Source organism: Octopus bimaculoides, chromosome 2, assembly GCF_001194135.2.
Source record: "Octopus bimaculoides isolate UCB-OBI-ISO-001 chromosome 2, ASM119413v2, whole genome shotgun sequence".
Classification (NCBI taxonomy): domain Eukaryota; kingdom Metazoa; phylum Mollusca; class Cephalopoda; order Octopoda; family Octopodidae; genus Octopus; species Octopus bimaculoides.
The window spans coordinates 143847675-143861460 of NC_068982.1; the positions used below are offsets into that span (position 1 = coordinate 143847675).

The 13786-nt window shown below is 35.3% G+C and overlaps 1 protein-coding gene across 1 annotated transcript in view; it reads left to right on the plus strand.

Annotated features, from left to right (window-relative positions):
- Window positions 1–13786, plus strand: part of LOC106881078 (cadherin-like and PC-esterase domain-containing protein 1) — a 174928-nt gene that overhangs the window by 54189 nt on the left and 106953 nt on the right. The window contains exon 2 of the mRNA XM_014931294.2: window positions 2781–2822. The gene's annotated coding sequence lies outside the window, so the exon portion shown is untranslated. The remainder of the gene's footprint in view (window positions 1–2780; window positions 2823–13786) is intronic.

The following is a 13786-nucleotide window of genomic DNA, read 5'->3' on the forward strand; positions in this document are numbered from 1 at the left end:
ATAAAAATAACCACGAAGTTACAGATCGCAGTGCTGAACAACAAACCAAATTGATGTGCCATCCGTAAACTGGTAATACTGAATTCAAATTCTAATAAGAACTAAAGCTTGAAAACAGATGAAGAATATGAAAATTTCCTCTTCAAATGACAGGACTTCATCCAAAATGATATAAGTAAACATCTGAAAGAGTTTATAGTACCTTACTCAATGGTTGACAATAATTTGATTTAGTGAAAATGTGCAACAGAACTGTTCAGATAATTTCCATCAAATTTACTATCAATATTTATAATTTCACTTAAAAGGCAGGTTACAAAAATAAAGAACAAAGTAATATCAGCATTGAAATCTTTAGTGAATTTAAATCCTGAAGGAATTCAGAATATCAATAAGACAATTGAATCACTAGATTTTCCATTATAACAATTCAATGTTTAGTTGTTTAAATCCATCTCGGTCCTGATCAAGAAGACCTGATCTAATGTTCAATTTGTGGTTAAAAACACATTTTTAGGCATAATATATATACTTTTTTAAGGTGGTCGAGATTTGGCTGCTATTTCCTGTTGTTTAAGGTACTGCATAGACTTTGGAAACATTGCATCATCTTCAGTACGTCAAAGTAAAAAAAGCTGTAGTTACTTTGGTGGGATACCAAAGTTTGAAAAATGATTTTTCCTTTAAAATATGCAGAAGTTTACATTTTGGTATCACATTAAAAGGTTAAAGCCTTAAATACAACTTCTGCCTGCCCGACTTGGCAATGATCAGCCCAATATCGGCTTGCCCAATATGAACCGTATGGGGCCTTTGAGAACATGAACTCGTGTTTTTTAGGGAGATGATGATTGGTAATATTGGAACACCTCAAACGTGAATAAATGTCCGAGGAATGTCTTTTGAGGTATATGTAATGAAAGTTTTATACCCAAGGATCCATCATAATTGTGGACAATATTTATTGTCCGCAATCAAGATTATACATTGGCATTTAAAAGACACACAAGGGAGACCTGGAGAACTAGCAAAAGACAGAGTGAGCCTCACGGAGCAAAGATGCCATGACAAAAGCAGATAACAAAAAGGAATTGCTTTCACCTCTTTCAGTAAAAAAAAGGATAAGTCTGTCAATCGGGTGATCAAGTACTTAATATAAGAAATGGCGCCTCGGCAAGACAATGAAATAATGAGAAGGCGGATATTTGTAGTCTGGTATACCTTCATGGTCTCTACGACTCATTCTTTGGGTGGGTAATTGTATATTCCTCATAAATTTTAAAACACTTTCCAAAATTAATAGAGTTATTTAATGCATTTAAACTTTTGTATTGAAACTTTGGTTGTTAAGAAACTTGGATGAACTGAGAGTGTAGTCTTTATATTTCATGTATATAATATATAAATACTGATATCTCATTTGATCAGCTTTTTCTTCTAAGAATTTTCAATTACCTTTAAAATAACCGGCCATAAACATCGCATCTTATAGAGATATAATAATTGAAAATATGATTGCAGGCCTTCTGACAGCAAATAACACTAAATATCTACAAAATAGACCATCAACTCAAAAGTTGAAACAGTTTGAATATTGTCATCTCGAAAAGACCGTGTAATTCTTCTTCAACTTACATACCCCGTAGTGGGCTATCTTTATCCACTCTAGATGAAGCGTTAATTTAGGACTTTACTTGTAAACTATTAGAAAGTAAATTTCTACCCCAGTTTGAAATGGAGCACTCCACTACTTTGAATACAAGGAGTAAATATGGCTGCATGGTTAAGAAAGTCGCTTCGTATGCATGCAGTTCTGGGTTCTGTTTTGTACTTTAGCTTGAAATTGACCACTATTTTGTGGTTGATAATTGGTAGAGGGAAACTCCGTATGGTGGTGGCGGGGGATATTATGGCGATGTACATCAGCGAAGGATACATTGACAAGACAAGCGAATACCCATTATTTTACGAAACGCTGCATCGGATTACAAAACTGTCATTCTCGCCGTCTGAAAATGACTGAACCAGGGATTTGTTTGTTATAAATGATGTTACTGTTTACCAATTTTGCTGTAAAATAAAACTTACTGTAACAGAATGAAAAACCTATAATTGAAAATGCTTTCTGGATTCACGACTCCAACGTAAATGAAGATATCCTGACTAATTAGAGGAGGATGTACATAAACATGACGCTTATACACTCATCACGAATATCGAATCTATACCTTCATGAATACAGAACTCTGCGGTTTATGGGTCATAAAATTTGAAACACATTGTAAACGATAAACCAAGATGATAAGATTGGTAATGGTCCTCGGTTCCATAGCCAAGAACAGGCGAGACGATCCCGACCCTTTTTGGGTAAGAAACCAGTCCGTCGTAGATATAACTCAAAGAAAATTTGAAGCGATAAAACTAACAGAATTTTTTTTTTAATCTTAAAGTCGGTTTCAGTACTGTTTATTTTAATTCAATTGCATAACGTTGTAAATATAATATATTTACTAATATATTTAACTTTACACTCCAATTACACACATAGAATAAAGTGTTCTGGTTAAACATTACAAAGTGTTAGTAGCAAACACAAACTCTCCATTCCTACATTTTTCATATCTTTCTTTTAATGGATTTTTTTTTTTTACTTTCTTCATTTTTTACTTTGTTGTGTTATTATTCAATTTTCATTGGTTCTTTATTTTAATCTAAATATCTATAGCTGGTCTGTTTTGTTTCAACAATGTTAACGCTTACTTGTTTTTGATCCTATCAAGGTGCCGTGCAGAAGAGGAATATAATCACAGCTAATCTGAAAAGTAAGTTAATTTTTAATACACATTAAACAACATTTCCAAGCCAATTTATAATTCCAGTGAATAAATAAGGCAAGTGAAAGAAATAACTAAGTTCGTCAAATATCTCTTCAATCACATTAGCTAATTAAAAACAAAACAAAATTCAGATGAATTCTTTTGCTAACGGATGTATTCATGTAGTATTTTTTCCTGCATTAAAACGAAATCTTCGCATGATAAAGAAATCTCCCCAGTACATTTGTCTCATTTTAAAAAAGAATTTCAAGTAACTGTTTCTTTTAACTCGCCGATTGCTTGGCACTTCCATTTCTTTGTTCCATCCGCTTCCTACGCCTATCACTTCTAGAGTGGGCCTCTTGTGTGGTCGTTGAATTTGTTAGAAGTAGCAGTTAACTCTATCTCAGCACATACCCTACTGTCTTAAAGGACATATTCGATAATGAGTTTGAGACGCCTTATTTTTTTCTGGGTGGCGAGAGAGAAAAAAAAAAGAAAAATGAAGTTTGAATATATTTTTATCACGGGTGTGCTCGATCAGGAGCTGACCGGTTGCTAAGTAACGTACTGTCCAATCCTTAAATTTTGGAACTCCTAGAATCTAGATGTCAGAATCATTAGCACGTTGGACAAAACGCTTAACAGCATTTCTTCCGATTCATTACGTTTTAAGTTGAAATCCAGAAAAAATAAAGTACCAGTCAAGTAATGGAGTCTGTGTAATCGACTAACGCCGCCTCCAAAAAAAAAACGAAAAAAAGAAAAGAAAAACTGCTAGTCTTGTGCCAAAACTTGAAACGAAGGTTGTGAGTTGGCAGAATCGTTGACACGCTGGACAAAATGCTTGGCTGCATTTCGTCTGTTCTGAGTTAAGATTACACTGAGGTCGATGAAATAAGTATCAACTGAACACTGAGGTCGATATGAGACTAATCCCCTCTCGCAAAATTTCAGGCCTTGTGCCTATGATAGAAAGGATTATTGTAGTAAAGGCGGTGAGCTGGTAGAATCGTTCAAAATGCTAAGCGGCATTTCTTCCGGTTCTTTACCTTCTCAGCTTAAATCCCACCGAGGTCAACTTTGCCTTTCATCCTTTTGGAGGTCGATAAGGTACCTGTAATGGAGTACATCGAGGTCGATAAAGTCTATTAACCAACCCACTTACCCCTAAAAAATTGCTGACTTTGTACTAAAATCTGAAGCAACTATTATTATAGTAATAATGATAAAAAAAATTAGCCTAGATACAAGGTTACATTTTTTTCGCCAGACGTATAATCATTTTAATCAGCCGACAGAACTTGGCTGGTAATTTTGTTTTTTATCGATTCCGGAAGGCAAAGGCATCCTCGGAATCATTAGAATACATAATCTAAAGATGTGACTAAATGCAGAAAGGCGTTGTGCCCAACGCTCTTTAGATTTTTAATACACCACCACCCTGCAATGGTTATTAATAATTGTTTCTCGCATTGGCAGAAGACCAGGAATTTAGGTGAAGAGGTTAGTCGATTAAACTAACCCAGTATTTGACTAGTGTATCATTTTATCCACCTCAGGATAAGGAAATGCAAAACTAACCTCGGGATTTGAACAGAAACTGTAAAGATCCAGGAGAGATAATGCCTGTTGGTATCGAACGCGCTAACGATTTTACTAATACAATGCCTTAAATTTAGGCAAAAGGTTAGCAATTTTCAGTGAAGAGGTAAGTCGAGGAAATCAACCCTAGTATTTATTTTACCGATCCCTAAAGGATGAAAGACAAAGTTTACTTCGGTGGGATTTGAACTTAGAGCCAGAAGAAATACTGCAACGTACTTCTCCCGACACTCTACTGATTCTACCAATCCATATTTCTAACATTGCTATTAATAATAATCCACTTATCTGTACAATCTATTCATGCATAGAAAGAAATATAGTTTGTTTGTCAGAAAGTTTGAACATAGAGAGAGCTTAATGCATTTTGATCTTCTTAATCGGATCAGTTCAATGTAATGAATTATACATTGATTACAAGAGAAAGTGGGGTGAAGAATGGTGAATCACAAAATTCTTTCATGAATTTGCTTCAGCCTTATAGAATGGTTGTTTTATTATCATGATATTTGTTTTTCAGTTTTATTCAAATATACTTTAATATAAAAGGCCTTAAAATTCTTGAAAATGAAGCGTAATTTTACTCCCTTGCTACCTCAAAGTAATTATTCGAAATATTTGCATTAATCAAGTAAACTGCTTTTTCCAGACAAATAATTTTTCAGATTCTTCAAGAAACCGTATGAAATTAATGCTTTTCGTAGGCATAAGGCCAATTTGTATAAAGTTGGAGGAGTAGTTAACAGCTTCTCTCACAGTATATTATTCGCCCGACCTGTTAGCTAACAAATCTCCCTCAGATCACACATTATCATCTTAAAGGAAAGACATTTTGAATGAAGTAGTTTAGGTAGATAAGATATGATGGCCACAGTTGAAACTCCTTTGGTTAAAAGTCTGCATACATTTTCTTTTGATTGAAAAGGGTAACATCAAATAGTCGACTCCAGCAGAATTTAAACTCAAGCTATAAGGCTAGAGGAATTTTTCAACTAAATGCGATAAAGTACCCATTTCTATGTACTACAATTTTTACTAACTCCAACTAACTATATCAGATATTAAAAAGTGAAGGAGAAAATGCTAAAATGAGAGAATGAAAAACAATACAATTAACTGAACCGAATTATTGTAATGATTTTATCAGATAAAATATCTTTGCATTAATTATCTTCTCAAAAGTTTCTCCGCTGTGTTTTGTGTTTCATTCTATATGCATTCCATTATCATAAACAAGATAAAAAATTAGGTATTGTTAATATTTTAACACACACACGCATATATATAGCGCGATACTTCATAAAATACCACCGGATGTACATAATATATATACCAGATTAATAATAGTTTCTTGGATATTAATGGCGTTTGTTATTTATAGGGGGTAATAAATGAGGTTGTGTGAAATTCGTACCATTTTTTTTAACAAGGGCAAATAGACGTATGTTAAGACATGATTTTTAATCGTAAGTTGAAACGAGATCCCCGTCTCAACCTGTCAGAATCATAGATTATAATTTTCAGGATTTAGCATAATTCTATGTTATAAGGATTTTAAATTTTGGCACAAGGCAAGTAAGTTCGTGGGAGGGGATAAGGATTATATCGACCCCATAACTCAACTGAAATGATGAAAGTTAAAGTCAACCTCGGCGGAATTTGGACGTAGGACGTAAAGACGGACGAAAGGTCGTTAAGTATTTTGTCCGGCTTGCTAACTATTCTACCAATTCGTCGCTTTCATAATTCGATGTAATATTGGTTTCATTTTTTTCTTCTTTTTTTTTTTTGATACAAAGCTTTAATTTTGGTGAGATTGCTTGTCATAATTGAGCAGACTTATGATCAGTGACATAGAAGCTGTGACCATACTATTTTTCCCCCGATAGCGTATCTTGGGCTTCGATATCCAATATGTCGTTTCTGTTTTTTTAGTGTAATCTGGGAGATTTGACGACTGTTTCTTGAGAATCGAACAAACATATAGAGTCTCCCTCACTAGCTCTATTCCAGACTTGCAAAAGTGTGTGTGCATATGTGTGCATGGAAAAAGCTATTTTGCGATGCCTTTCTCAAATCCCTTGGCGATGTAGGATTCAGTTCACGAAGAAATTGTCTTCGCTGTTGTACTCGCCTCAATGGGAATGATATATAGAACAAAAGATATATAGTTGACACTGTGTGATATTCTTGTTTCTATGAGAAAAAAATGATTGTTTTTTATCATAAGAATTGAATGGATGGCAATTTTTCTAATGAGTAATGAAAAGGCGCCAAGTAAGACAATAGTTTCATCTTGCTTGCTTCTGATTTCAATTTATTTCAATTTTTACTTTTATTTTGGGGTCGATAAAATATATAACAGAAATATGTTGAGTGGGTGAAGGCGTTTAAGCAATTATATCCATTCCCTTATAAAAACATGAGTTGTGACGCGTCAAAAGAAATCGACATCTGGTATCGAGGAAAAAAAACTTTTCAAAATTAATATTAAGAAATTATTGATCTTATATCTGTAAAAGGTCACACACACACACACACACACACACACAAACACACACATGCACACACATGCACAAAAGAGAGGATGAGGTAAAATCTGAAATGCAAAGAAACATGATGACAACAATTAATCAATAAGGAAAATCGATAAGTTCATTTTGCTGTTAAGAGTGTAGAGTTTAAAATTCCGAGCCTTTCTCTTCGTGTGTGTGTGTGTGTGTGTGTGTGTGTGTGTGTGTGTGTGTGTGTGAGGGAGAGAGAGAGATAGAGGGGGAGAAAGGAAGGCAAGATGGTGCTATCATTATTACTAAAGGCAATTTATTTGCCTGCAGCTCAGGCAACAACGCTATTTGCTGTGTGGCAAAAAACTGAAGGTCAAACCCTCATACGGGGTGCAGTCGATTAAAATGCTTAATTTATTGTTTTTGTTTTATATATATTTTTCATCATAACGATCTATACAGCCTGGTTTATATTTCATGTTTTCATAGCGTTCAGCAGATGAGATTCACACTCTATGTAGAAAATCGGTCTGTGATGCCTATATACGGGTTGGTGTACTGAACATTTGGGGGTAAAGTGCTCTGGTAACGGACACAATAAAGTAACTAGGACAAGATACGAATCGCTGATCTCTTGAATGGTTGTCCGTGATCCCATCTACCCGAACATCTACTCTACTATTGAGTTGAACCTAGTACAAAAAAAAAACTCAGTTAACTATAATGTATATCACTACATCTAAACCAAGTTGTTTCATCTCTTCTGCTCTTCACATCACTCTACAACTCTACTCTAGTTCTTTATACATTCCTCGTATGTTTTCTTTAGACCATTAACTTCAGAAGTTCGAAATGTGTATTAACTTTAACTTATTGTAAATGTTCATATCTCTCAGCCAGTTTAGAATGGTTTGAAAATTCGATGTCTACAATACTTCACCCGTACACTCAATTGTTAAAAATTGAGAAAAAATTCACATGTTTAGTGCATAGTGAAATAAAACATATTCTATATCAACGTATGTTGCGCGTTTTTTTTTTTTATATTTTGGGGCGCGCAATACAAATTATCAATAAGGATTTATCACATTAGTCAGTACAAAACTAGAATTTCAAGAAGCAAGTACTTACATTATAGTTACTACCTATAGATATGAGGGGAATAATGAAAAACAAAAAATAGAAAAGCAGAGATTAGTGAGATTTGAGCGGAGAAATGAGGGAAACGGAACTAAATTCCGAGAAGTATCTACACTGGCGCTCTATCGTTTCTGCAGCATGCTACATTTTTTATTTTTTTTTGCCTAAAAAAACAATTATTCTCTGCTGAAGAGAATTCTATGCGATAGAGCAATAACTAGTTTCTACCCTACTCAACTTATACGATCAGTTCTCACCGGGCATGTTTGAAATCAACTGTGTTTTTCTCACGCTACACATTTAATCTTGGTTTATCATTTTAATATTCCATTCATAAACTATGTTACAAATTATTTAGCACGCAGGACTCGTCTCAGAATTATTAAATTTCGAAACAATTCTTCTGTTTTCTACGTCGAAAAATATGCATTCCTGTATAGTCTCAGGCATGGCTATGTGGTAAGAAGTTTGCTTTCTAACCACTTGATCCCGGGTACCTTGGACAAGTGTTTTCTATTATAGCCTCGAGCCAACCGAAACCTTGTGAGTGGATTTCCGAGAAAATAAAAGAAGCCTATCGTATATGTTTATATGTATATATGTGTCTGTGTTTGTCTCTCACCACCGCTTGACAACCGATGTTTGTTTATTTACGTTCGACAAAAGAGACCAATAGAATAAGTACCAGGCTTTAAAGAAAATAAGTACTGAGATTAATTTGTTTGACTAAACGCTTCAAAGCTGTGCTTCAGTATGACCGCAGTCCAGTGAGTGAAAGAAGTAAAATATACAAGATATGGCGATTACTAAACTTCTGTTGATGAGGTTCAATCAAATAAAATCATGTTCAGACTTGTCTTCCGTACTTATTGAATGAAAATTTTAAAAAAACCTTTTGCCGCATACTTAATACCACTTCAGTTGTTTTTTAATGTCTTATGCACTAAATATTTCTCACCCGTTGCTTTTCGTAACAGACATGTATTTTGCCTCACTCAACTGACTATCCCAGCACTACCAACTTTTAGTCTCATGCCGATGATATCATTCTAAACTGCAGACAATGATTCGGCAAGTCAGTGGTATTCAGTAAACAATTAGGCATTGCTTGAATATATTAACATTACTTGTAATATATTATTTTCGTGAATCCCTCTGAATATATGTATTTTTAACATTTTATTTTCTTTTGTACTGAACAAGCACCCACGAATCTGGGACCTTTAAACAAATATTATCCAATCCTACATATGTTTCCACTTGTTTGGTATGTTGATGATACTTGCCTGCTGTATATTTTTTATAACCACACAGATGATTGTTGTTTGGAATATGTTTTATATTATAGGAGCCTACTGATAACTATTGTTTACATGTGTGTGTGTGCGTGTGTGTGAAGAGAGAGAGAGAGAGAGAGAGAATGTGAAAGAGATTTTCTTTATGGTTATATATCTTTTATCTTTTACTTGTTTTAGTCATTAGGCTGCGGCCATGCTGGGGCACCGCCTTGAAAGATCTTTTAGTTGAATGAATCGACTTCAGTACTTAATTGTTTAAACTTGTTACTTATTCTATATGCTAAGTTGCTGGGAGGTTAACACACCAACACTGGTTGTCAAGCAGTGGTGGGGGATAAAACAGACAAAGATACACACACACACACACATGCATAAACAACAAAGCATGTGAGACTATTATCCAAAACCTTCCAATAATGCATAAGTACCCTAAGATGAATAAAATTATTAAAAGCAGCAAACAGCCAAAACCACTAAAGCCGATATTCACAAATGTAAAGCTATACTAAAAAAATAATGAAAGCAAGAGTTTAAAAATTTGGACGACCGAACTGTGGAACATGTCCCAACATAATGGAAGGCTCAGAATTCCATTTCAAACAAGGACAAAAATTTTAAATTGAAACCGACTTCACATGCGCCTCTGAAAATCTCATTTACGCCATAACGTTTCAGCTGCAGTAGTGACTACATAGGTTCAACAGGAATATCCCTAAGACGTCGACCTACACTGCACAGACAACAAATCTACAATCCCCAATACCGTCAAATACCACTCAGTGGTCACAAAGACAGATGTGCTAATGAACGCCAGCCACAAGTTACAATATTTCCCCTGTACCAACGTACGGAAAGGATCTCAACTCAACAACGACTAAATAAAGAGGCAACATTTATTGAAAAATACAAACCAGAACTTAACATGAATATAATGGATTTCACAAATAAAAAAAAACAACAGAAAAAGGAAAAAAGATTAACCTCTCTTTAGCTAAGAAATATTATATCCACTAATTATCCCTTTAGCTAAAAAAACATTACATTCACTGATTATCCTCCTGTATAACCACAAAACTGGATCATACCTGCTTCCACGCAAGATTAAATCAAGAACTTATGATTTCATAACATTGAGTCATGATTAGCGAAGCGAAACCGGTCGACTCTGTACATATTGTAATAGATTTAATAATCTTTATCTACACAAACAAGATTTATGTGCTTTTTCACCTTAAATCTTATTTTATATGTGTGTATATATATATATATATATATATAACGGACTTCTTTCAGTTTCCTTCTACTAAATCCAGTCACAAGGCTTTGGTCGGCCCGAGGCTATAGTAGAAGACACTTGCCCAAAGTGCCACGCAGTGGGATTGGACCCGGAACCATGTGGTTGGGAAGCAAGCTTCTTGCTACACAACCACGCCTGCGCCTATAGTCATGCCGGCACCTATAGCCACGCCCACCTTTTTCTGAATGTGTTTTTGTTTTTCTCGCAATCTGAATTCTCTTTTCACTGCAGAAAAACATTTTTTTTTAGATATTAGAGATGTTACATAAAATATCTTTTAAAAATATCTTTGAAAGATTTATTTCCCCATGAGATTTTTACTATGTCCACTTCCGCTTGTACAGAAAGTTTACTCACAAACAACTAAACATCGTATGAACACATTATTGTAATTTAGATCGCAAGACAGTAGAGAACACTTTAGAATTTCTGACTTGGCAATCCTTAGTTACACCTCCTATGTTTTGAGTTCAAATCCCACTGTTACAGAATGAATAGAACTCGCATCAGTTTACTCTTCACTGTACTTTGTGTTTATGTTAGAAACAATTACTATTGAGGCAGTGGACCGGCAGAATCGTTGGCGCATCGGAGAAAATACTCTGCAGTATTTCTAACGGTTTTTCATGTTCTAAGTTCAAATCCTGCCAAGGTTAGCTGTGCCTCTCAATCATTCGGGGTTGATAAATTAAAATATCAGATAGTATCGATTGCTCGTCAACCCTAAAAATTGCTGGACTTGTGCCTAAATCAAATCATTAAGGGCGGCGAGTTAATATAATTGCTAGAGTGACGGCCAAAATACCTAAAGTTATTTCTTCCGATTCATTGTGTTAACTTTTCCGCCGAGATTAACTTTGCCTTTTATGCTTTCGGAATCGGTAAAGTCATGTACTGTAGTTGATATAATCGACTAGTTTAGTTACCTATTTACAGTTAAATGGATTGGCCCAGTTTTGTGTTCCTCCTGAGAACCGCTGATCTCTCGGCTGGATGTCCGCTACCCTATACATTAGGTCATAGCAGTGTGCTCTTCGTCCTTACGACGGACTCTACACTATTTTCATTCACCTAATTTCAAACATGAAGCTTTAGCCGACCGAGATCATAGTAGAAGATACTTGTCCGAGGTAAGCTGAGAGATTTCGAACCGGGAGTAACATAGTTACGAAGCAAAAGTGTTTTATCACAAAGCCACTTGATTATGCATTTTCCAGAAAGAAGAATAATCTTAATTCTGATGGAATTTTCGGTTTTTTGAGAAATTATTATTCTAATGAGATCTTAAGTACCACTGTTTACATCTGGTTTTTAGATATCGCAGATAACTTTCATAGATAAACCGATATATAATGTGTGGGTGTGTGTGGATTTATATATATATGTGTGTGTGTGTGTGTTATTTTGGCACAAGACTAGCAATTTTTAGGGGTGTGGAAGTCGATTACATCAACCCCAGTACTTGACTGCTACTTGTTGCAGCGACTCCGAAAAATGAAAGGCAAAGCCGACTTCATTGGAATTTGAACTCAAAACGTAAAGACGGACGACATACTGCTAAGCATTCTGTCCGGGAAAGGCCGCTAAGCATTTTTCCCAGTGTGCTAACGATTCTGTTGGCTCGTTTATATATGGAATTTGAACTTTAAAACGTCACCTCAAAACTAGGCGTCGTCTTATATACTCTGTATAAAAACTGAACCCTTAACTTCCTGTAGTTTAGAGTATCAATGGAGATCAGTGTAAAGCACTCGCATAGGTCTTATGGTTCTACAGCGCAGTATTTTCTACAGATTCTTACACGTATGTTTGGGAAGCTGGATTATATTAAAATAACAGCACAGCAAACTTAGTCATTTGCAACAACTGACGAACAGAAAATGTAAACAATCATCAGCCCGTTCAGCCGGGTCCCAGGGTACTCTTTGTTTACACTGCCTCGTTAGAACGCTCTCTTATACAGCGCTCAACCAACCGAGGGCTTTCAGGACAAGTGTAATTTACGGTAACTAACGAACCTGTTACGTCAGATTAGCAGCATGTACTGGTACCTTTTGTGACTGGTCAGTTCGTGTTAGTCAAACCAATCATAATAAGCCTTACAGTTACCAGTTACTTTTAAACATTTACAGACAAGTTTTCTTGAAAAAGCTCAAGTTGTCACTCTTTCGTAAGCAGCAGTATTCTCACTGGAGGAACATTAATTTCCAGTAATTGTAAAACCCACCACATGGCTCCAAGTGATAGACGAAGGAAATATGAAGTTGGTTTTAAGCTGAAAGTGGTGGCATATGGCAAGTCCCACAACAAATGTACTGCTGCAAGAGAATATGGTATAACTGAGAAGATGGTAAGAGTTTGGAGATTAAAGGAAGACTTGTTAAGGAATATGTACACCCAGGACAAAATGTGCAATGAGAGGAAGCAATGCACACTGGTCGATTCTAGAGAAGGATGTAGCAGGTGTGGTCCGTGAGCAGGATACGTTGTTTCAAGACCAACGCTAGCAGTGTACTTTATAATAACGTTGCTAATATATTACAATATAATATTACACATACCCTGAGTAAATCTGTAAATCCATTTCAAGTAAATGGTGTTATTATGGTATACGTGACACCATGTTAGTTCCTGTAAAATAACCGACGCCTAAATGACGTCACTACAGTAGTTTAACACCAGCCAAGTACGTTCGATGTGTACCATAGTATGTAATTTACAATATTTGGCCACATTTTGGAAAAGAATTGGATACATTTTAAACAACGAAGATTGCAGAATTATTGTATACAAAGTTTACTGATTGAAATAATGTTAAAATGCTATTGAAACACAAAGAAATTAGAGGTTTTAGGGGGCGCTGGGGAAGCTACAGCTCACCCGACCCCTTTAGCTATGAACCTCGCGCCTTCGGTGTTCGAACTATTTTACACGAAAACTTGGAGTTAGTCTTATATAGCAAGTATAACTCAAAACCCACTTTTTAAATGGAGATCCTGAAGATCGTCTTGTACAGTCAGGCACATTATACGCCGGCATATACGGTATATATATTAATATATATATTTGTTAATTATATATGAATGTGTGTGTGTGTGTGTGTCTGTGTGTGTGTGTGTGTGTGTG